Below are 25,456 nucleotides of genomic sequence, written 5' to 3'. Positions count from 1 at the left end.
GCATCAGACCGTTAGTTTTCATGTTTAGCACTCCTTTAGTCTGTCAATTTTACTAAGTTGTAGGATAATCTAGAAGCTTCCTAAGAATCACATGTTAAATAAAAAAAGAATAAAGGTCTTAAAGGAAGGAGTGCTAAGATAAAATCTATGGTAACCTGCTGCCCTTTTTCTTACTTCTGAAGAGTTGAGGTTGTCAGAAAACTAATATTTAGATATGGGCTTATCTGGTTCATAATACTCTAAACAACACTGCTACCATTACTATTATTACTAACTAAAACTACTTAGGATGTGTCAGGTATTGACAGTCTACATATATTAATTGAATTCTTACAATAACATGATAAGGTGGGTACCATTCTTATTCTAGTTTTACAGAATACATAACAAAAACATCACTTTATTGCCCTAGTCTTATTATTTGTATTATTAAAAAAAAAACTATTGAGTACTGGTCTTAAATTAATTATAAAGTTAGTTAATATTTGGTTATATTTTTAGGATAAAAACTCTAGCTAAAATGAGCCTTAATATGGGCAATGCTTTTTTTCCTACTCCATAAAACAGATCAACCCTCTTTGCAGGCTTAAGGCTAAAAACCCAGAATCTAATAACTTGAGTGTTGGAGTTGCATCAAGGTTTTTGCAATGTAAATTCCTTCCATTACCTTAGTTCAGGTCCTAAGCTTCTCTAGTTTAAATTATTACGATTGATTTCTTTTTATTTATCTATTTTTTTCGAGACAGAGTCTCACTCTGTCTCCCAGGCTGGAGTGCAGTGATGTGATCTCAGCTCACTGCAACCTCCGCCTCCCAGGTTCAAGCAAGTCTCCTGCCTCAGCCTCCTGAGTAGCTGAGACTACAGGGGCCCACCACCACACCCAGCTAATTTTTGTATTTTTAGTAGAGATGGGGTTTCACCATGTTGGCCAGGCTGGTCGTGAACTCCTGACCTCAGGTAATCCACCTACCTTGGCCTCCTAAAGTGCTGAGATTACAGGCGTGAGCCATTGCGCCCAACCTATTACAGTTGATTTCTTACTGAGCATAGCAATCTCTTCTTCATTGACTGCATCCTCCACCCCTACTGCTTGAATTATTTTTATTATTTACATGCCTGGTTTAAAAAATAATGGCTGCTCAATAAACTAGGAATTTTTTTTTTGGCTGAGCACAGGGAATTTTACTAATAGGACATGACAAGGTGGAGCTCCCTAGGCCCCTCCTTTTTCAGGTGGTCTGCGTTGAAATTGTGAAGAGGGGAGATCCTCAGTGTCGTGAGGTCTGAGTGTGGCAGGGACTGCCCAGCAGCTGAGGATCTCTCTCTTCCTCTTGTACTCTCGCTGGGGCTGGTGGTCCGGGGGCCTTACTCCTTGGAAGCCATGTGGGCCATGAGGTCCACCACCCTGTTGCTGTAGCCAAATTTATTGTCATACCAGGAAATGAGCTTGATAAAGTGGTCTTTGAGGGTAATGCCGGCCCAGCATCAAAGGTAGAAGACTGTGTGTCACTGTTGAAGTTGGAGGAGACAATCTGGTGCTCAGTGTAGCCCAGGATGCCCTTGATAGGGTCCTCTGAAGCCCGCTTCACCACCTTCTTGATATGATATTTGGCAGGTTTTCTAGATGGCAGGTCAGGTCCACAACCAATATGTTGGTGGTGGGGACACGGGAGGCCATACCAGTGAGCTTCTTGTTCAGCTCAGGGATGACCTTGACCATTGCCTTGGCAGTGCTAGTAGATGCAGGTATGATGTTCTGGAGAGCCCTGTGACCATCAGGCCACAGTTTCCTGAAGGGGCCATCCACAGTTTTCTGGGTGGTAGTGATGACATGGACTATCATCATGAGTCTTTCCACAATACCAGAGTTGTCATGGATGATCTTGGCTAGGGGTGCTAAGCAGTTGGTGGTACAGGAGGCATTACTGATTATCTTGAGGCTGTTGTCATACTTCTCATAATTAACTTTCATCATGAACGTGATGGCTTCAGTAGAGGGGGCAGAGATCATGACCCTTTTGGCTCCTCCCTGAAAGTGAGCCCCAGTCTTCTCCATGGCAGTGAAGATGCTGGTGGACTCCACAACGTACTCAGTGCCAGCATCGCCCCGTTGATTTTGGTGGGATCTTCCTCTTGGAAGATGGTGATGGGATTTCTATTGATGACAAGCTTCCCGTTCTCAGCCTTGAAGGTGCCATGGAACTTGCCATGGGTGGAATACTGGCCTACATGCTCCTCAACTACATACTGGCCTACATGCTCCAGTATGTAGTTGAGGTCAATGAAGGGGTCATTGATGGCAACAATATGCACTTTACTAGAGTTAAAAGCAGCCCTAGTGACCAGGCACCCAGCATAGCCAAATTCGTTGACTCCGGGCTTCACCTACACCATTGTGTCTCAGGGATGTGGCTGGCACTGTGCTGCACAAGAAAATGCGGCTGTCTCTAATGGGAGGAGAAGGGAGCCAAAATAGGACTTATTCTATGCTTCTAAGAACTGAATCCTGGCCTCATTTATTTCTCTAATACTGTCTCCTCTGACTGAAAGTAACAAACAGAAAGCCCCTTATCCAGTCACACAAATACAGTCATCATTCATGCCTTTGCTGCAGAATGTATCTGTCACTCTTGATTAAGTTGTGATGATAATTTTATTGTTTACTATTTATTGAGGACTTACATTGTACCAGGGTTTGTTCTAAGCCCTTTATGTGAACCTATTTTATAGATAAAAGAGCTAAGTTTAGGGAAATAGTTTGTCCAGTGTCATACATTCTGTAAGTGGGGTTGCTGAGATTTGAACTCCCGGCATTCTAATACAAGCCTGAGTTTTTAGCCATGATACATACTGCTACCTGCTTATTTCTCACACTGAGGAACGGAAAGGATCACACTGACACTGCAAACCTAACGTACACATCTTGTTTCTAGGAGGCAATAAGATAAATTGCATGGAAGGTCTGGTGGGAGGAATTTGAATGTTGTTACTGTCCCTTACCCCGAAGGTAATTATAAAGTCTTTTGAGCCCAGAGCTTGGCAATAGTTGCCAGTGTTGATAAGCCAAAGGTGGGGTATTTTCCTTTTTCCTCTGGTTAAAGATCAATTCACTTCTTTCATGTTTTCTTTTTGGTTGATGATAAAGGAGAATAAAAAGATAACAGATGTGAATACTTAATCATGTTGCTTAATATTATGGAGTGACATAAAAATATGGTTTGCTTTATCTAGACAGATGTGGTTTTATAAAATAATCATGGTCTTTTTGTTTGCCATGTAGAATAATTATGCACAAAATGGGAGTGTACATTCTGGAAAGGTCATCCCGACTTTTAAAGGGTTTCTTTAGGCATTCATGATTGTCGCTTTCTGATCAGTATGGGACAAGTTGGAATACATAAAACTATTCTGTGTTAAAGGAATATTTCAAAGATTCCATGTTTAATGAAATAAAGTATTACCTAGAAATTAGAGAGTTGTCGTTACTTGCACTAATTTATTCTGAAGTTTTCTGAATGCTCTTAAAAATCTGTAGCTTTTTCTTACTTTCTTATTTCTTCCGGAAATATAGATTTCCAATGCACTTAGCTTATGCTCAATATTGAGTGAAATAATTCATTTAGCATATTTATGATGAAACTAAATTAGTAATTCAGGGTAGTTAAAATTGCAGTGGATGCTGAACTGATCCAAGAAACAGTTTCAACCTTGTGAACTGGGTTGGAATTAGCAGTCTATCATTAAATAGTAATTAAACATCAAAGGCTTGAAATGGCCCATTATGTGCAACAGAAAGTTTGTGTGTTAGAATAAGACACTTGAATTAATATATATTTCATAATTTTATATAGCAATTATGTGGTGATAAACAGTGTAATTATTTTATTTTTTATGAGTTCATTGTCTACATTTTATATTTTACATAGTAGTTATGGAGAAATGGCCTACTCTGTGATGATAAACAGAAGACTTTTATTATTTTTAAACTCATTTTCTAAAAAGATAACACAAAATTGATTTATTTTATTTTATTTATTTATTTTTGAGACAAGGTCTCACTCTGTTAATGCAATGGCTCAATCTTGGCTCACTGCAACCTCCACCTCACAGACTCAAGTGATCGTCCCACTTCAGCCTCCCAAGTAGCTGGGACTACAGATGCACCACTATACTCAGCTAATTAATTTTTTTTTTTTTTTTTTGTAGGGACAAGGTCTCACTATATTGCCCAGGCCGGTCTCAAACTCCTGGCCCCAAGTGATCCTTTCATCTTGGCCTCCCAAAGTGCTGGAATTACAGGCATGAGCTACCATGCCCAGCTAATTTTCTTTTAAATCCCTATACAGAATGTACTTTGACTATGGATTTTGTTTTTGTAACTTATATTTGAAAAATGTATCTTTCAAAAATCATACAAATATTGAAAGTATTTGAGAGTTTTTAAACTAAATCAGGAATTTGTTTTAACATCTATTATTGGTCATCTGAAGCCACAATACTTGGTTTTTAGAGCCATTCCACTTTATGATGTGAACATGCATGATGCATGCAAGGAAGAGTAATATTTCAAACTATGCAAAATTGTCAAACTTTGTATCTTTGGTATGTGGGAGGTTGGGGAAGTGAAAAATGAATTCGTTTTATTAGGGGCAGTGGTATACCATGGGGTATGGGTCATGATCATGAATCACAGGGAAAGTGGCATAGCATTTGGGATTGATCCACATGCCACCAGTAAATCTTGGCCCAAAGCAAATAGAAATAGCACAGGAATTAAGATAGCTAATATTTGGCAGGGCATGGTGGCTCACGCCTGTAATCCTAGCATTTTGGGAGGCTGAGGTGGGCAGATCACAAGGTCAGGAGACCCAGACCATCCTGCCTAACACAGTGAAATCCCCTCTCTACTAAAAAAAAAGATACAAAAAATTAGCTGGGCACTGTGGCATGCATCTGTAGTCCCAGCTACTTGGGAAGGTGAGGCAGGAGAATTGCTTGAACTTGGGAGGCAGACGTTGCAGTGAGCCGAGATCACACCACTGCACTCCAGCCTGGGTGACAGAGTGAGACTCCATCTCACAAAAAAAAAAAAAAAGGTAGCTAACATTTATCAATGGTTATTTATGTAGCTGGCACAGTCCTAAGTGTTTAAAGTGTATTAAATCATTAATCCTCACAGAAACCTTTAAAAATGAATACTGTTATTAACTAGATACCAGCAGGGGTGAGTATTGTACAGAGGAGCAGACAGGTATGGAGTGGTTGAGTAGCTTGCTATACAAGTAGAAAGTGGCGGTGCTGAAATTGAACTCGGGCAGTTTGGCTACCCAGTCAGCACTCCTAACTATTTTGTTAAATAAATATCTCCCTTGGGACTTTGATTGAGGTCTAAGTCATAGAAATAGTCTATTTTCCTGAATTTTTTTTCGTTAAGATGAAAGTAAGCCTAATTTATCTGAAATTTATATCTTCAGGATATTCGAGTCTTAGAGTTTGTTTTATTGTCCCAATCATCAGTCTAATGTTGAGCTTAAGTCATTTTTGAATTCAGCCCTTTTGTTTTTATGAAGATGTAGAAAATATTCTATGGCTTTCTTTTTTCTTCTTTTTCTTTTTGTAGAGTCGGAGTCTCGCTCTGTTGTCCAGGCTGGAGTGCAGTGGCGCAATCTCCGCTCACTGTAACCTCCGCCTCCCGAGTTCACACCATTCTCCTGCCTCAGCCTCCCAAGCTGCTGGGACTACAGGCGCCCACCACCTCACCTGGCTAAAGAAAATATTCTATGGCTTTCTTGTGGGTTGCGCCTAAGCTTCCTCCAAGATACTTCTGTCTTTCTCCTCTTTCCAGACACACAGTCACCCATCTAGCTTGGACTCTCTTTAACTTCCTCCATGGTAGTCTTAACTCTAGTCTCCTTACAATTTATTTTCTAGAGTAATTTAAGCAATGATCTGATCACAAACGTTACTATTGTCTCTCCATTTATCATTATATACAATCTAAGTTCCTTAATGTGATAGTCCAAAGTCTTGTTGCTCTGGATCTTTATTGTCTTATCTTAAAATTCTTAATCATCATGGAAGGTAACATTTATTGAGCACTTACCATATATCAAGCAATGTGCTTACTTCCAAACATATAAAGTTGAATAATAGAACATACTTTCTCCCTTTGTGATTATCACAGGGATTATCTCACTTAATCTTCATGGAAACCATATGAGCTATGTAATATTATTAACTCCATTTTAATGAAGAGGAAATGAAGGCTTGAAGAGTTTGTGTAACTTATTCAGGGTCACAAGAGTACCATGTGGTAGAGCTGGGATTCACACTGTCACTTTTAAGCCCTATACAATACTCTCCATGTCATAAATTTTCTAACCCTAACCCATCTTTAGACGTATAGGGCCACTAACCACTCCCTTTATATCCCTCACTTTTTTCTCTTCTTTGTCTTGTTTTATGTCATTTTATCCACCTTGTGTGTAGGTCCTATTTTTTTTTTCCTTATTTCTGCCTATTGAATAACAGCTGCCTTCAACCTGTGGATATAATTGACCTCTCCCACCACAGAACCAATGTTTCATTTATATTCTGAACTCCCATAGTGCTATAACCTTGTATGCTGGTTATATAAACTATATGCTGAGTTTTACCGAGTGCTAAAATTTTTTTTTTTTTAAGAATAAAAGCTTCTAATTATGTATCATAAGTAAGTTCTCAGAGAAGCTGATTCAGACTTTCCACCAAAGGGTTGTGTTGGCACAGAAGACATAAACATCAACCACATTTTAGCACAATTTTCATCATTCTCTTGTGGTTTGACTTTTCTGATGATGTCTAAACTTAGACATAAAAGGAAACCCCGCCTTATATGGATGACATGGAATGGAAAAGAAGCTCCATGGCTTTCCTGTTTAGCTGGTGGGTTTGACCTTTTCCACACGTGCATTTGCTTTGAACTCCTCCTAAGTTAGGTGCTACGTGAATACAAGTTATAATTAACATGCTTTCTTTGGGTCTCCTTGAACAAAATGTTCTCGCTCATGATATGCTATGCATATTTACTTTGAATGAATAATAGTTTTGAATTTGGATTTAGAAAGCAGAGAATGTGACTGAAATCCATGTTTCTTCTTTGCCTTTAATCTAGGGCTGCAGGATGGGGCCCAAATGTGAAGGGAATAAAACAAGAGAGAACCTTGTTTAGCCACGAAATAACCAGGAATAAGAGGTTTAGCTTATGGGCTCTAATCAAACGTGTTATTTTTCATTGAAAACTGGCATATAGTATCACTATGCAGCTGCTAACCAGCTGTTTCCTTTCTACTGGGGTTCTTGTGAGCGCTCTGCTTTAAATTTATGTATTGCTTGGGATCCTGAAGGATGAAATAGTACTTGTAGGTTCAAGGTAGTGGTTGGAATGGTGGTTTGTATGTTTTTAGATTTTTTAGTTTAATCCAACATGTTTAAAATGTTTTCTTCTAATTACTATTGTGAATATGTAAATGTTTATTTAATCATACTCAAGTGAGAGAAGATATCGAAACAATTCATAGACTAATTCAAACCATGTTTTTACCTCTCTCGTTTGCCCTACACTCATCTGCCAAGCTTGTATGATTGCCTCAGTTCTCCATTTAACATAGAAGTTAGTTGTGAACCCTGAAAAAGAGACATTTATATACTTAATTGTTTACATATAATAATAAATAGCATGGTCATGTAACGGCTACTTCAGTCATTTCATGCCTTCACTGGCCTGATGACAGAGTTTCACCAACAGAAGAAAATCTTTTGATTTGTCACAGCGTGTATGGTCTTGGGTCAGATATGTCAAAGAATTATAAACAAAGGCCTATGGACAGTATACCAGTGCTATGGTTTGAATTTGTCCTCCAAAGTTCATGTGTTGGAAGCTTAATTCTCAATGCCATAGGTTTGAAAGGTGGGACTTTTAAGAAATGATTAGTTTATAAGGGCTCTGGTCTCATGAATGGATTAATGCCATTAGTGCAGGAGTGAATTAGTTGTCACAGGAGTGAGTTCCTGATACATGGATAAATTTGGTCCCCTTCTTCCCCCTCTGTCATGCTCTTTTGCCCTCCTGTCTTCTGCCATGGGATTACACAGCAAGAGGGCCCTCACAAGATACAGCCCCTTGATCCTGGACTTCCCAGCCTGAGTCAAATGCATTTATGAGCCAAATACATTTCTTTCTTTATAAATTACCCAGTCTTAGGTGTTTTGTTAGAGCAGCATAAAACAGACTAAGACAATTAGAATTACTACTAAGGATTTGCATGGTATGGAGTTTAAACATAATGGAATATGTTTATGTTATCCTTTTTATTATTAGAAGGTTGAGGTTTTATTATTACAAGGTTGAGATTAGGAAAATAATACCTAACACTTATAACACTTACTACACACTATTTAAGTTTTCTACATGTATTAATTTATTTAACCTTCTTGATAAGTACTGTTAACATCTTCGTTTTATAGGTAAACTGAGACAAAAAATGTTAAGAAAACTGTACATGGTTACACAACTTGTAAGAATCAGAGACAGGATTTAGATGTAGGTAGATTAGCTCTTTACTCTGTACTAGACTGCCTTGAGTTGTTGCAAGGAGTAAATAATTAATCAGATTACTAATTTCAGAAATAGTCCAGTGGCATGTGCCTCTATAATTCCCGTGTTTGGTATGTTTGAGTGACTTCCCCTAAACTTTTAGAACTGTTTTTCATGATTCCTGGGGAGTACCAGTGTAGGGGCAGCAAAGCTTCTATCTAGAGGATCAGCTAAGTCAAGACAAGGAATTTACAGTAGGTGTATTAGGATATATCAGGGTATACTAGTCAATGTCAACCAAATGCAGAGTGAATTAAGCTGGGATTACTATATCGTCCTCCAACAATTCAAAGTTTTCATAGGGATCTCTCTTTTCTGAAACCAAGTATAAAACTCTCATACCTTCTCATGTGAATTTATGTTAAATTTCAGAGCATTTGAAGATTTTCTCACCCCAATGTTCCCTTGAATTAACTAGATCAAACTGCTGAGCTCGTAGGAGGGGCTTCTGAAATATGTTGCTTGTTTGCTTTTAGATAAATAGATGGATATATGGATAATTGAGAGAAAGAAAAATAAAGCTCATATTAATAAAATCGTAACTTGCCATGTTTCATTTTGTTACCAGGAAGTAATGGCAGTCTTTAAATGACTTAGTCGTCCTTCAAGGCATTGTCTCCTGCTAAGCCTCAATAGGCAGGTAGGGAACAGAAGCTATTGAGAGAGGGAGTGCCCTCTAGATAGTTTTCTTTTTCCTTCCTGACCATAGTTAGCATAGAATATGGAATCATTTAATCTCTATGTTATCTTTGGTGGGGGCCAGGAATATAAGGAGGAACAGAAGTAAAATAACACCACCACCACCAACACAGATAAGCTAAAATGAAATTACTGAGTTAATGACTTGAGTCCTCTACAACAGCAACTTAATATATTGGCTGTGTAGGCCATGTTATTAAATTGTGGTTCCAGTGAGTATCTTAGATCAAATAACTACAGCAAGAGTACTATTAAATTCTTAGCAAACCGATAAATCCATACCTGCCAGTTAAAGCCAAAATATTTCTCATTTACATATTTAAGATGTATACATGCTACATTTGGCTTCAGAGTATTGGTTTCCTTTGACTTAAAATGCATTTGTACATTAGCTAGAAAAAATTGGTAGACTTTAACAATAGGGTGAAATACTCAAACCTGGGAAGAAATCAGTAGGCTTTAACTATAAGTTTAAAGAGCCACAACAAGCCACCAAATGAAAAAGTGAAAGCTCATATGTGCTTTACTCATAGCAGACATGCTAAAAATAATTGAGTAAATGTAGATGGACATGAATAGGTGGAGATAAACCTATGAATTAATGGCACCAAAACCTATTGGGGAACGAGGATCTGCCCTCTGGGGAGGTAAAGTGAGCGAGTAAAATGACATGATCAACCATTGCTAGGATAAGCTGTTTAGTCAGAACACTTGCTAAGGTCTCAACTAAGGAGAATGAGTAGGTGGGAATCATATTTAAAGACTCAGAGATCAACAGAAGCAAACTCCTTTATTATTTATTTATTATTGTTATAAGGGATCTTACTCTGTCACCCAGGCTGGAGTGCAGTGGAATGAGTTTAGCTCATTGCAGTCTTGAACCCCTGGGCTCAAATGATCTTCCCACTTCAGCCTCTCGAGTAGGGTGTAAGTCATTGTTTCCAGTGCAAAGTCCGTTATAAGGTGGCACACTTGCCTTGGGTAAAGACAAAGATAATCAGTGTTGGTGAGCAGTGTTATCCAATAGATCCAGATGTTTTGCTATCAAGACCAAGAAAGTAGGCAAGGCAAAGGAATGGGCCCAGACAGAGCAGAACATAGGGGCTGCCCTTGGGAGAAAGGTGAGACTAAACAGCATTTGGGACCAGAAAATCATTTTAAAATGATGATTCAGGGTATTTTACTAGCCCACTTTCGAATTCTCTTCACCTAATCATTAAAAAGACTCCTATGGCTGGTGATTCAGAGAGCTCACAAAGTCTAAATTACATATGCAAAAGGATAAATGTAAAATTTTGCACTTAGCTTAAGAAACAAGTGGATGATGGGTAGGGAGAACAGGCTCAATCACACTTTGCAGGAAGATAAAACAAAACAAAACATTGCATTAGGAGTTTTAAAATTTAATCTCAACTGCCACAAGTTAACTGTTTGACTTTTGGCACAAGATCTTTTAAAATCTTAATTTCCTTATCTGAGAAAGAGGATGTTGGAAGAAGATTGTCTTTGAGGTTCTTCCTGGATTTAATTTTATAGTTCTATGGCATCAAGTTTTCTTTTAAGTACCAATTCATATGAAGCAATGCTGTGGCACATGATGCCAAAAATCTAATTCATTAGGAGAAATACAGAGACTAGATTATCCGACTGTATTCAGTGTAGTCGCTTCATTTGGCTGGACAATCAAGTTATGGTTGCCATATATTTTGAAGGATACTAAAAAATTTATAGGCGATCTGGAGGAGGTTGACTGAGGTGGTTATTATTCCAGAAACAGTTTTATAGAAGAAATCATGAGATGAACTAGGGTTCATTAGCTCAGGTCAGAGAAGAAGGGGGCTCCCAATAACTTTCTTCCAGTATCCCCTCTCATAGCTGTAGGTGGAAGGCTGTAGGAAGATTTTCTCTAAAGGCTACATAAAAAGAAATGAAAAAGACAAACTTTCAAATAATTGCAGTGTTCCAGTAATAAACTGGATTGCTTTGCGATGAAATGATTTCCCTCACAAGGATAATGTTCAGGCAAAAGTTGAAAGGCCATCTCTGTGGGGAAAGCTGAATTTGATGATCTTGAGGGTCCCAGGCGCTCACAGTTGCTTCCATCCTATGATATGCTCAGTCTTGACATTAGTTTTGAAATTACAATAAAAACAAATTTATGTGCTAATATCAGAAATGACCAATTTTTATGGCAAACTATTTTCTGATTAATCAGAAATAAAATATTAGAATTGTTAAAACTTAGGCAATTTCATTGAGTTCTAAATAAAGAACTATTGAAAACAGCAACATGATCTGGAGGCTTTTAGAGTTCCTCTTGCTCCTTGGCGTCTTTATCCTTCAAGAGCATTTCTCTGAGTGTATTTCTTTCACATCTCGTTCTGTCTTGGTGCCTGCTTCTTGGAGAATCTGAACTGACCTAGTAATAAACACACAATAAATATTAGCAATTTTATCTTACTCTTTCCTCTGTGACTCAAAATCAATTTGTTTTCTTCCCATGAATAGTTTGTTTACTGTTGGTGGATATAGAATTAAAGTGAGTTGGAATTTTATGTTGTTTTTCCTAACGGAACCATGGAAACATTCTTGCTGTTTGATAGTTACAAAATGCCTCCTGATTTAGGTGGATAGTAACAATTTAGAATGAAATTGTAAACAGCATTTGGGACCAAAAAATCATTTTAATATGATGATTCAGGGTATTTTACTAGTGATATTAGTATTTAGACTTCACATCTAACTGGACTAGATGACTATTTATGTGTAGAGAGGACTGAGAGGCAGAACAGCAGGAGGAAATGTAGAAAGTCAAACACCTGGCTGGGGAAAAGTCCTTACACTGTCTGGATTTGGTGTCAGCCTCCCCTCTGTCTCCACCACTAGCATTTCCAGCCAATGCATCCCTGATTACTCAAAGCCAAGCATTTCCTGCAAAGTAGCAGGAGGGATAGGAAACAGCATGTGCTTCCTGGTCTGGGAGGTGGCACAGGACTGCGGGGCAGCCAGTAATAGCAAACACCTAAAGCGGGAAAGGATTTGGTGACCTTGTGAACAGAACTTTGCTTTTCAGCAGAATGACACAATCATCTGTAGCATTTTAGTCTGGATTTAAGTCATAACTACTGAGAACACACTCACTGTAGAATCTTTCCTTTTGGAGCACCAGTGTAATAACGTAGACAGGACTGATACTGACTTATGCAGGGGAGAGAAACAAAGATACACCCAGCTCTTCCGGAGCATGGGGAGCCTTTGGTGGAAATAAGCAAACACTTTTTTTTTTTTTACGCCCTGGGGTCAGTTAAGGTCATTCAGGAATCATTTCATTGAGAAGGAGAGTCTTGAAGAGAGTCCAAGAGAAAAAGCGTAAAGTTATGCTTTGAGTGGAGGGAAGGGTGTAATCATTCCAGTGAAAGGGAATTGCTGTCGATCATGGCTCTGAAGCAGAGAGAATAATTTGTAAACGGGGGCTGTGAACTTGGGTATACCTTTGAAGTTCTTAAACACGGTTTAAAGCTGCATATTTTAAGAAGTAGAGTGAGCCTTCAATATTTAAATTATTTAAACGTGTATCTCTTGTAGGGCATGGGAAGAGGACCATAGTTTCTGTGGCCTCCCTAAGATGGCCTGCCACCTCTCCTGATGCTGGTGACTTCTTGTGATGGTGAGACAATATTAAGTGTTTGAAAAAAGAAGAAGTTCTTATTCCCAAGTGAGAGACCATATAGCATAGAAATTAAAGGCAGGGGATTTGGATGAGGTGTGGATATGAATTACAGTTTTATTTCCTGCTAGTCATGTCACCCTGGGAGAGTTACTTAATCTTTCTGAGATTCAGTTTCCTTATGTAAAGGAATGGTGACAACATTAACTCCTATCACAAAGGATTTTTGTGAGAATTCAGTGAGATGTGCCACGTACAATGTTTAGCACGCAGTGCCAGAAATATATTACGGGAGCACAGATTCAAAAATGACTAATTAGAGCAGTTACTGAGGCGTCTCAGCGCAACAGCTGTGTTTATTATTGAATTGCTTGCAAAAATGGGCACACATGGCTTTTTAAAATTTTTTATTAAAAGTTAGTAATTTATGATGGCTTTATTAAAATACATGACTAATGTAACTGACTTTTATCACATAGAACAGTTTATGTTTTCATTAGTGAGATAAAAAGAAAAAGAAGATTTCCTGCATCCTGAATTAGAGCTATCATCTGTTAAAAAAAATTTATGACTAAGAAACAAAATATAATTGTTTTTACAGGATGGGGGCTCAATATATAATTACAAAATGAATAGATTCACCTATTTATTAAATAAATATTTGTTTTAAATGATAAGTGCTGTAAAAAATAAAATAGGAGGTTATGATAAGGAGTGGGCTGTGTGTGTTTGTAGGCATTGTAATGCTCTGAAATTTAGATTGGCCACTAGTCTTAATGTCTGAATTTCAAAATTACTTGAAAATTGCAACTTGTATTAAGTGTGCTCAACCTAAAAATGTCCAGGTTTATGATAACATTCAAGTTGAAATTCAACATAATTGCAAAAAGTTGTATTTTGTTTATTTTCAGAGTTTATGAACTTTTTCTCATGTTTTCCTAATAAATGAAAATGAAATTGGGAAAAAAAGTTACTTTCAGTAATTGGACCTACATCCTTCAGCGTGGATTTGTTTCCCCCTTTGGCTGATGTTTCATTGACCTCTACAAGGCTGGCATTTCTAGAATACCAACTGAGTAAATTTTAGACTCTCCACAGTTGAGTTTTGTTGACACTATCAAAAACTGTCAAGAACTCATTTGATAATTATAAGTTTTTGTGTTTGTATAGTAGTTAATTTGCAACCATGTGCTGTTTTGTCAAATATCTGAAGTTGGCTTGCTATTGATGTCCTTTTCTAGAATGTGTTTTCCAGATAGACTAGAATACATGCCTGAGTTCTCAGGTTTATTTGTTCATTTTAAAATAATGTATCAAGTGCCTATCATGTGCCACATGGTTCTAGTATTAAATTGAACCCCATGCCACTGTGGCTATTCTATCCTTTTTAGCTCAAAAGTCAGAAATTTGATACAGTTCAACTTATTCAAAAACAAGTTCCCCTTTAAAGAGCTTTCAATATAATATAAGGTTTTAGGTGTATAAAAAAAGAATGCCTCTAAAAATTTTATACTTAATTACAAATTTTGTGCCCATGGAAATCTAAAATTCTATAGGTCAGAAATATTTCTGTATAATGAAATATACAATGAAAATACTTCGATATAATGAAATTATTTCCCTGATACAAGGTTTCATTTAGAAGAGTTTGTTTTCTGTATGAAGCATCCAAAGTAATAAATGATTTCTTCATCCTTGTGCCATGTCATCAAGAATTACTTATTTGTCCACTTTGTTGTGATTTTTAAAGCTAATTTAGAATCAAAACTGAAGTGAGAAGTTGAACAGTAGCCCAGTTTTGTTCCTGCTTGGAAGAATTAATTAACGTTTAACTTCCCGTATTTCTACCTACTCTCTTTCAAAAGCACAAATAATTTTCCTTACCAGAAACCTCCTAAATTTCATAGCATTCACAATATACACTGACATGATGTAGGAGGGGTGACATGTTATGTGCTTGAATTCAGAGTTTTTTCCCCCGTTCTGTTTGATTTAATGCCTGAAAAGAGTAGTGGCATATGGACTCTGTTCTTATTCAAAGCCCAATTATGGTATAATTCCTGGCAAAAATGTTCACCATTATACAAGACCACAAAGGGTTTTGAATTATTAACTCTACTCAATAAGCTTAAGAGAGCTCCTTGTTCTTGGTCCCATGGGGGAAAGGGGAGCACAGGCAAGGTAGTGGAAGGGCATAAAAAAGGAAAGCAAGAAGACATGAATATGCAAAATACTGTTATTTTAAACCCTCTTGTTTTAGTTTACATTCAAGGAATTGTAATGTAATGGAGAGCACAGAATTAACAACTAAAATGATGGGATTCTGAGCAGGCTAAACTTAAAGTACCTTCCTCACTCAAGCCTACCTGCCTATGTACCCACTGTTTCCTCCTCCCATTGTGGAGGTGACGCTCCTTGCCATTGGGCCAATCCTCTCACCAATATCAGAAGCCCATTTCTTTCTTATCCTGTTTTTATTACCCACTTTCTCTTCTATATCTTCTCCTCTCTTTCTACTGGATTTTCCTCATCAACATTTAAACATATAGAAGTCTTTTAATTTACAAACATCTCTTTATCCTATTTTCCCCTCCTGTTACCACCCTAATCCTCTCTGTCTTTACCTGTGCATAAGCAGCAGCACAGCAAGGCAACACTTGTCTTTACTCAACAGCTCCATTTCCTTAGCTCTCATTCATTAATTAATCTTCCTCTGAAAGGGCTAAACCAAAGTTATCAATCATCTCCCTGAAGCTAAATTCACAAACTTTAAGTTTCTTATCATTTACCCTCTTTTCAAAGCACAACAAAGCTGACCATGCCACTCCAGTAGATCCTCCACTGACTTGGTTTCCATGATACTAGATCCTTTTGGATTTTCTACTGCCTCTTCAGTTGCTCCTTCTCCTTCTTCATTTACCAGTGCTCCTTCATCTGATCTGAAACGCTGGACTTCTTTAAGCTTCAGTCTTTGGCTCTCTTTTCTTCTCCTTAGACCAAGATTTCTCAGTAGTTTTTGGGTCTTAAAAAATCCTTGACAAGGCCGGGCGCATTGGCTCATGCCTGTAATCCCAGCACTAGTGGGCAGATCACGAGGTCAGGAGATCGAGACCATCCTGGCTAACACGGTGAAACCCCATCTCCACTAAAAATACAAAAAATTAGCCGGGCGTGGTGGCAGGCGCCTGTAGTCCTAGCTACTCAGGAAGCTGAGGCAGGAGAATGGCATGAACTCGGGAGGCGGAACTTGCAGTGAGCCGAGATGGTGCCACTGCACTCCAGCCTGGGCAACAGAGCAAGACTCTGCCTCAAAAAAAAAAAAAAAAAAAAAAAATCCTTCACAAAAAATTATTGCTGTAACTTCCAGTATATCAGCATGATCAGTAAGTTGCAGACATAATAAACTAAAAATACTATTAATACTCTTTTGGAGATAGAATGATAGTTTTCTATGGATATGTTTATTTTGGCTAATGTTATCAGCCCACTCATTTTGTGTGATTCTCCTCCCGCTAAGGATATCAACTTGAATGTAAGTCAATAGTATGAGTAGGGCAAACTTTTGTTTTTCTTTTTTTTAATTAAAATTTCTTCTGGACTGTTTAAACCTTATCCAAATAGACTTAAAATTCTTATTACAAATGTCTACTATGTAATTAGTGTGTAATCCCAACACTTTAGGAGGCTGAGAAAGGAGGATCATTTGAGGCCAGGAGTTGAAAACCAGCCTGGTCAATATAGTGAGACCTTGTCTCTACAAAAGAAAAAACAATTAGACAGATATGGTAGAACTTGCTTACAGTCCCGACTACTCAGGAGGCTAAGGCAGAGGGTCACTTAAGCCCAGGAATTTAGGGGCTGCAGTGAGCTATGACTGTGCCACCACACTCCAGCTTGGGTGACAGAGCAAGAGTCCATTAAAAAAAAAAAACTACCAAAAAACCCCCCAAACCCATAAATCCTACCATAAAAAATGCTAACACGGTCTGGTAGGTGGTACACGGTGAATGGCAAGAGTGCTTTTTCCCTATTTACAACTAAAGATGACTTTTTAGCTAACCTTTCTTGAAAAAAGAAAGGCAATAAGCTTAGCTTGTCTTTTAAAAATGTAATTCCTTTATTTTCATTAATTCTTAAAACTCAGGGGTTAACATAATACATTTCTGTTAATAAATAACTGGCTCAAGCCAAAATAATTTTTAAATTGTATTTACTTAGAAGCATTCAAAATGTCAACAACATGGCTGCAACTCTTTTTTTTTTTTTTTTTACAATTATAGAGTTGTATTCAGTTATCAAAACAACAATTATTTTGTATAAACTGCATCAGAGACAACTGAAGATGAAAGAACTACCATTTCCACGTATAACTAATTTGTGCAGTGCACCAATAAGAACCTGTTTAAATTTCCATGCCAATTTACAACCCCCATACTGTGCCAGGTAAGGTTAGTGGCTATTGAAAATACTACCTGGACAGGGCTATCTAAAGACACATTGGATAGTGTGTTAACGATAACAAAAAAGACACTGTACAATTTAAAAACAAATTTTATATAGCCTTACATTTCAATTTGTTTCTTTAAAAAGAGTCAGTTGTGTACAGGGGAGTTAAATGCTTGTAAGACAAGAAAAACACTGCACTAGACCCAACTTAATAACATTGTCATTATCTCCTCCTCCTCCTTCTCCTCTTCCTCCTCCTTCTTCTTCTTCCTCTTCTTCATCTTCATCTTCATCTTCTTCATCTTTTTCCTCCTCCTCATCTTCATCTTCCTCCTCTTCCTTCTTGTTCTTACTCCCTCTCCCCACCCCACCTTTTTTTTTGGCTACATCAGTCTTCCCTTTAGATCAGTGTGCAGCAATATTCTTTTGGTATTTTTCCTTCAGCTTTGCATCTTTCTTTTTATAAGGCTGCCTGTCATCTGCAGCAATGTCATTCCATGTCTTTCCCAGTTTCTTTGCAAAAATTGATAGGCTGGGATGTTCTCTTTCAATTTTTGGGTGATACTCAGAAAAGAATGAGGCTGAAGGAGGCCTCTTGGGTGCATTGGCATCTTTGAACTTCTTTTTTCTTTCCTCTTTAGGAAGGACATGGGTTTCATTTCTCTTTTGTAACGAGCATTGTCTACCTTTGCCGTGTCTTCAAATTTTTCTTTCTTCTTGGCAGACATGGTCTTCCACCCCTCTGGGCACTTCTTAGAAAACTCTGAGAAATGGACTGAACATTTGGGTGCTGCTTCTTCTGCTCCTCCCAGCAAATTTTCACAAAGAATACTGTGCAGATATTTTGCCTCTTGGCTTCTCAGGCTGTCCTTTGCCCAAGTTTAGTTATTTTTCGTCAGTGAGGCACAGAATTATCCACAATCACCCAGTGCCCATCTGGTTTTCACTTGCCCTGGCATTGTCTTTATGGAGCTCAATGTACTGCAACTGAGATTTACTTTTTTAAAGGTAAACTTGATAGATTTAATTAAATTTGTCAGTTGAATTTAATTAATATTATTTACAACACAAAGATTTATTGTGAATGCTGAATAGTAAACCTCTTAAAATAGTAAGTCAAAGCAGTGTAAATAAAAATGCAGCTTAGGACATATATAAAAGTCAAAGTCTTTGATTTAAAGCTTTAACAAATCATTTTCTTTGTGAGTGACATGATGAGGCTCAAATATAGACCTAGAAGTTACAAAATTATTATGCAGATGTGTGTTGGTTTCCCAATCTCTTTTATAGGCCTAAATATGCTTAAAAGTATTATTCGAACCAAAAGGAAAGAATGAAATTTACACATGTAATTTGAAACTTGTGCTTGGTTTTTGCTGCAAAAATACTCAATTCTAGGTCAAATGTAAGAAGTAAGCATTCAACTACTTCATTTTCGACGATGATCAGGCAATTTCTGTCCTTGTTTTTGGTGTTTCTTAAATAAGAAAACGTTGCTCATAAATCAAAAAAGTTGAAAACCACAGCAAAATATTCACTGCTTCACTGTAAATGGCAGGATACTCTGTCTTCATAGAAACCCAGAACTCATATAGGGGCAGAACTCTTATCGTCATTTGTAGTGAATAATCAGACTTCAGAAGCTCAGAGTTCTTCCTCTGCTCTGAAAATCAAGTTCTCATGTAAGGAGAAAATCTAGAGAAAGCATCCCTCACCAAGTCAGACACTTGGACTGAAGGGAAAAGTACACTCAGTGTGGCTCTGCAGTTCTCTGGATGGTTTTCAATACGCTCATATCCTCCTTCAATTTCAAGCCCAAACAGCATTGTGAAACATTTCACAATTTCCTTCTGTGACTTGCTTTTTCCTAAAGATTCAATTTCTTTAAATTCAAGAATCCTGTTATTTGAAATAAAAAAAAAAAATTCTGGGCTATACAAAGACTTGTTCGTCTGGATAAGGTGATGGAAAACGGCTGCTAAATAGCCTAGTTTCTGCAGCCACTCTTTATCTTGAAAGCCTCTAGCAAAATCTGACCTACTAATTTCTTGGAAGTGCTCCCTTTCACCTCAAACACCCTGTTGAGAACTCTTCCTCTGCCAATCCACTGGATGTAGAAGAAGGTTTGTTAGGTGGCCTCCTTCAAGATTCTCATACCATCTTCAAGCCATCTTCAGTGAACTGATCTGTGTTTAATAGTAATCATCCTTGTAGCGTTACTCAGATTTTTTTTTTTTTCATTTTGTATTTAAGAGTTTTCAACACCAGTAGTTCTCTGGAAAGAAGTCAGTGTCTTGTGATGTCAGTGTGAAGGTGAATTTTCTTGGGGTACCATCAATGCAGATGCCAGTGCCATTCTTGCAAAATAGACTTTCTGTTTTCAGATATAAAGATGAAGAGAAAAAGCATCTTCTCCTTTACTTGTTTTGGGCAACATTCTGCAGTAGAAAAAAAAAGTACTTAAATTTCAACATTATTTATAAATCTTACAAATGCTACAGCATGATGTTTATTGGTGAAATTTGTTTATTCATCAAAATGGACAAAGAAGCCGTAATTTTTCAATGTATTATACAAAATACCTTCAGCATCATGTGGCATGCCATCAATATGTCAACATACTATGCTGGTTGAGAGCATGACTTTTTCAGTTTTTTGTATGGAATCTCATTCTAGCATTTTCCTAATTATGACTTTACCTGCTATCATTATTAAGTTCTCATCAACTATGCAACTTTTCCTTTCCTAGGCTATACTTCATGCTTTGGATAACTCCAAAATAATTTGCTTTCAGAGCCTTTTCCTTGAGTGTGACTTTTTTTTAAAACAAAATATTTATTTTGTTTGAGTTTCAAATTATTGTTTAAAATAATCAGCATCTTTATTTGTTAAATGACTGTAATTTGTAGTTAAATGTCTTTTCAATTTTGCTAGTTATTGCTGCATTTTTAGTTGTTTGGTATTGACTGTGCACAATAGAATAGATCAACTGGGATATAAAACTCATTGTTAAGTAGCTTTCATTGTAAAGGTGAACTTCCTTTTGGATTCTCTGCACTGGGGCAGTGAATTGACTCAAAAGATTTTATTTCCTTATCCAACCTTATCAAAACTGTCCAGAAGCCTAAGCCTAGAATCTTTCTTTTCTATCTCATACTTCATCTTCAGAAATCATCAACCCAATGTTCAGATATATTTGTGGAACACAAACGCAGATAAAATATAAAACAGAAAGGTACAGCAGGGCACGGTGGCTCACGTCTGTAATCCTAGCACTTTGGGAGGCCGACGCAGGCAGATCACGAGGTCAGGAGATCAAGACCAGCCTGGCCAACATGGTGAAACCCTCTCTCTACTAAAAACACAAAAATTAGCTGGGAGTGGTGGCACGCGCCTGTAATCCCAGCTACTCTGGAGACTGAGGCAGGAGAATTGCTTGAACCTGGGAGCGGGAGGTTGCAGTGAGCTGAGATCATGCCATTATACTCCAGCCTGGGTGACAGGGCCAGACTCCATCTCAAAAAACTGAAACAAACAAACAAAAAACCATAACAACAACAACAACAAAAAAACAAAAACAGAAAGGTACAATAACTGAGAAAATCTCAAGAAATGCAAAACCTACAATATGGTCTATTTTTAACTTACCAAATTCACGTTCAGCATTTATTACAACAAGCAGCAGGGATCACATCAGTCTTGGTGTGTATAAGTATCTTCTTTAAGGTGAAAAGGTCCCACTGATTGTCTGTTACACCTGTAGAGCTTATTTGCTTCCTTGTCAGTAGGCTGTGTATAAAGGGAGGTGGGAAAGGTAACTTGGAGGGAGAAGTTGGACATCATTTTCCTACCTTCCTCACCTTTGTGTAGCATAGTACTCAACAGATATCCAAGGCCTCCCTCACCTGGCATCAGTATCTGAGAATGGATTTATCTAAATAAATATTGTCCTATGTACAGTAGGACAAAATCTGATGTTTAATATTTCTTCAATCAGTATTCCACACGGAAGCTCTCGAGACACTTAGCAGCCCAATAGGATTCTGTAGAACTTCTGTTGAGAAAATTTGTTGAGACAATCTCACCTACACTCATGGCTTCAGTTATCTAACGCTTTCAAATTTATGTCTCCTGTTGGTTCTGGATTTAAAATTGCTGACTCACCATCTCCTCTTGATCATTTCATAGGCACATCAAACTCAGAATGCCTAAACTTAATTCTCAATTGTGTCTCTACTCCCTCTGCAACCATGCAAAAAAGAAAATTGTGAGCCACTTCCAGTGTTGTTCCCCTCAGCAAATGGCACCAATGTCCACACCCCAGCAACTGGGACATCATGGACATCATTCTTTACTCATTTCCCTTAATTGTACCTTCCATTCCATGTTTAATCAGTCTCTAATTCCTGTTGATTCTGTTTACTAAATGTCACAACATTGAATCTTATTCTATATCCCCACCACTCCAAATCAAACTATTCCCTTTTTTAGGGCTGAATTTCCAGAAGAGTCTCTTAACTGGTCTTATCTATTATGAAACCAGTCCAAGCCATTCTCTACTTTGTTGCCAGTTGGTTGACTTTCTAAAATGCAAAATCTTATCACATTTCTCCCTGCTTAAAACTTCTCAATAACTACCAGCACATTGCTCTTAAGATGAAGACCAACATCCTTAATAGGACATACAATGATGTGTGTGATCCTCCCCTGCTAACCTCACAAACCTCTTCTCTAACTTCTGCCTCCCCTTACTGTATTCCATCCATGAATACTTATCAATCCCCTCTTTTAAGAGGCTCCCTCATGCTGTCTTCCCTCTGCTTATAGACCTCCCACTCCTTTCATCTCACTCTTACTCATCCTTCATATCTGAGTTGAAATGTCATTTCCTCAGAGAAGCAAGACTTTCCTTCGTTCTGTGTATTTCTGCCTAATTTCACTTACCACAATTCTAATTGCACAGTTTGTTGGTTATTGTCTATTCCTGAAGCAGCTCTGATTGCTCTTGAAAGGCAGGGATTGCATTTGTTGTGTTTACCACCTATCTCCAGCATTAACACACAATAAAAACAATTGGTGGGACAAATGAGTAAATGAATTATTAAATTGACTAATTTGCTTCTTTCATGCTATTGCTCTCAAGTTTAGGAATAAAATCACTATACTCATTACATAAAAGAAATCTGAATTTCTAATTTTAGGGTATTTTTATTAGTTGAACTTTTTACTATAAGCAAAATTGCGTAGCTTCGAAATACCTTTTTTAAAAATGTTGCCTAGTCTACCATCTCATGTATGTTGTAAGTTTTATGTGATTAAATACATTTTGATATACAGCAAATTAACAACATGAAATTGTAAATTATACTAATAGTCTGTGACTTTATTAGCATGAAAAAAATCTTCCCATTTATTTATAAGACCAAATAAAAATATTAACTTGAGATTAGCACTGTAGCTGTTGAGTATTTCAGTGCTATTAAATATTGGAGGACATAATTTTAAAATGTACAAAGATCATACACAGATCATTTTATAGTTTTATTTTTCTTACTATTATTTAGAAAAAGACATTTTGAAATCAGTGTTTCCCACAAAGAAAAATACTTAAATATGTAATTTTAATACATGCGTATGCCAAAGTTAATATTTATTTATTTTTGTTTGGATATAAGCCAACATAGACATGAATGTAGCTCTTTTCTCCTGAGATGGAAGAACAACTATTCAAATTCAATCGGAGCATCTAGATGTAAATGAGCTGTTCATCTAGAGTCCACAGGATATTCACTTTGGCTTCAATCCTTCGAGACTGGATCCATACCAAGACTTTATATTATTACCATTAATTAGCAGTTCTGGCAAAATTAAGGAATATTGTTATGTCAGCTTGAAATCCTTTAGACTGACTAGTGATCTCAAAAAAAGGTAAGATTTGATCAATAATTATTTAAGGTATGATGATTAAAAATTAAATTCCTGATGTGATCCATGATTTTTTTTCCCCTCTCTTAACTCTATTTTAGAAAAACAGGGTAGGTATTTATCAGAGAGGAATCCAAAATCAGAGGTAGAAAAAGGCATGGATTTTAAGGTCTTCTCTGTCTTCATTTAGTCTTCCCTTTCTTTCCACAGATTACAGATCCAGACTCCTGTGCCTTACTGCTGCCCATGACCAACTCTCTGCTGATGACCGGGCATGACTACACCAGTTGTTGGGTACTTTGACTAGAACACCAACCAAGTCACTAGAAATATAATGCTTTGTTCTTTCTAGCTCCAAGATATGAACATGTGACAACCTAAACAAACAAAATCCCAACAAGAGTGTCAGATCTGCAAATTACAGTTAATCCTTGAATAACAGAGAGGGTAGAGGTACTGATCACTGGCACAGTTGAAAATTCAAGTACAAGTTTTGACTCTCCCAAAACTTAATTACTAATAACCTACTGTTGACTAGAAGCCTACTGATAATATAAATGATTTATTAACACATATTTTATATGTTATATGTATTAGGTACTGTATTTTTATAATAAAGTAAGCTAGAGCAAAGAAAATGTTATTAAGAAAATCACAAGAAAGAGAAAAGGTATTTACTCTCCACTGAGTGGAAGTGGCTCATAATAAAGGTCTTCATTCTCATCATCTTCAAACTGGGTAGGCTGAGGAGGAGCAATAAGAGAAGGGATTGGTCTTGCCATCTCAGGGGTGGCAGAGATGGAAAACAATCCATGTATAAATATGGACCCATGTAGTTCAAAGGTCAACTGTATTTACCTTAAATTACTTTAAATTACTTGTCTGACCTGAGATTTTCCTGACCGTAATCCAAGAGATTGACACATTTTTAAAGTTTGTTCTTGTGCTTTGCAAAATGACAATTTGTGTTCCAGAAGTTACCCACCACCATGATTTAAGACAGAAGAAGCCTGAGGTTCTCCCAAAGTCTATTGAGCATAAGAGTTTTTTGCCTTCTAGTAAAATAAACCCATATTTGTAAAGTGTCTGCACCAGAAAAATCTTCCACATTATCTTGTGTTTAAGTATTAGGATTGTGCAACACATTTCTTAGAAGAATTCTGCCTACTACTCATGCACACACCAAGCAGGACAAATACAAAGGTGACCACATCTAGACAAATCATATTCAAACTGCTGAAAACCAACAACAAAAAACAAATCTTAGAGGGAAAAGAAACCTCGCATGGGGAAACAATGATCTAAATGATGGCCAGCTTTGCAGGCCAGAAGACAGTGAAATGATGCCTTTACAGTACTGAAAGAAAGACAAAGTCAACATAGAATTCTATGTCCAATAAAAATATCCTAAAAAAGAAGGCAAAAATAAAAACATTTCCAGTAGACAAAAGCTGAGAGCACTAGTCTTTGGTAGCTTTGTACTACACAAAATGCCATGAAGAGGTTTTCAGGCTGAAGAAATATACCAGTTGGAACCTAAATGAAGCATGAAGAGTACTAGAAACAGCAAAGATTAAAGACTACTTTAGCATCTTTATTTTTAATACATATGTACCTATAAATTTTAACTTCTTCAAAAAATTGACTTTTTAAGATAAAAATAATAACAATGTATTGAGCTACAGCATATGTAGAAGTAAAATATAGGAAAATAAGAGCACAAGGAACAGAAGCATAGACACTTAGAATTATATATTTACCAGGTTCTTACATTGTTTGTGAAGTAATATAATATCATTTTAATGTAGATTGGGATAAACTTAAAGGCATATATTCTACACTGAGCAATCTGTAAAAAACAAAGAAGCATATCTAAAAATTCAATGGATGAGATTAAATTAAATACTAAACACTACTTTATTAACCCAAAATAAGACAAGAAAAAAGGGATGAAATGAGACAAATGTCACAAATAAAAAATCAATGGTAGGTTGTAACCCAATCATACTAATAATTACGCTGAATATAAATGAACTAAGCACTCACCCCCCAAAAAGTGATTATCAGATAGGAAAAAAGAAAGA

The 25,456-nt window shown here is 37.1% G+C and overlaps 1 long non-coding RNA gene and 1 pseudogene across 1 annotated transcript; one reads left to right on the top strand and one right to left on the bottom strand.

Annotated features, from left to right (window-relative positions):
* Nucleotides 1-1,344: 1,344 nt before the first annotated feature.
* LOC101009511 lies at nucleotides 1,345-2,394 on the bottom strand (annotated as a pseudogene).
* Nucleotides 2,395-5,682: 3,288 nt separating this feature from the next.
* On the top strand, nucleotides 5,683-24,466 carry LOC110743160. Its single transcript, XR_002521760.2, has 2 exons — nucleotides 5,683-13,001; nucleotides 23,583-24,466. It is a non-coding gene; the product is annotated as an uncharacterized LOC110743160 (long non-coding RNA).
* Nucleotides 24,467-25,456: the final 990 nt, after the last annotated feature.

Source organism: Papio anubis, chromosome 6 (genome assembly GCF_008728515.1).
Source record: "Papio anubis isolate 15944 chromosome 6, Panubis1.0, whole genome shotgun sequence".
Classification (NCBI taxonomy): domain Eukaryota; kingdom Metazoa; phylum Chordata; class Mammalia; order Primates; family Cercopithecidae; genus Papio; species Papio anubis.
Note: the sequence above shows the minus strand (reverse complement) of the source record. Positions and strands in the feature narration are given on the sequence as shown.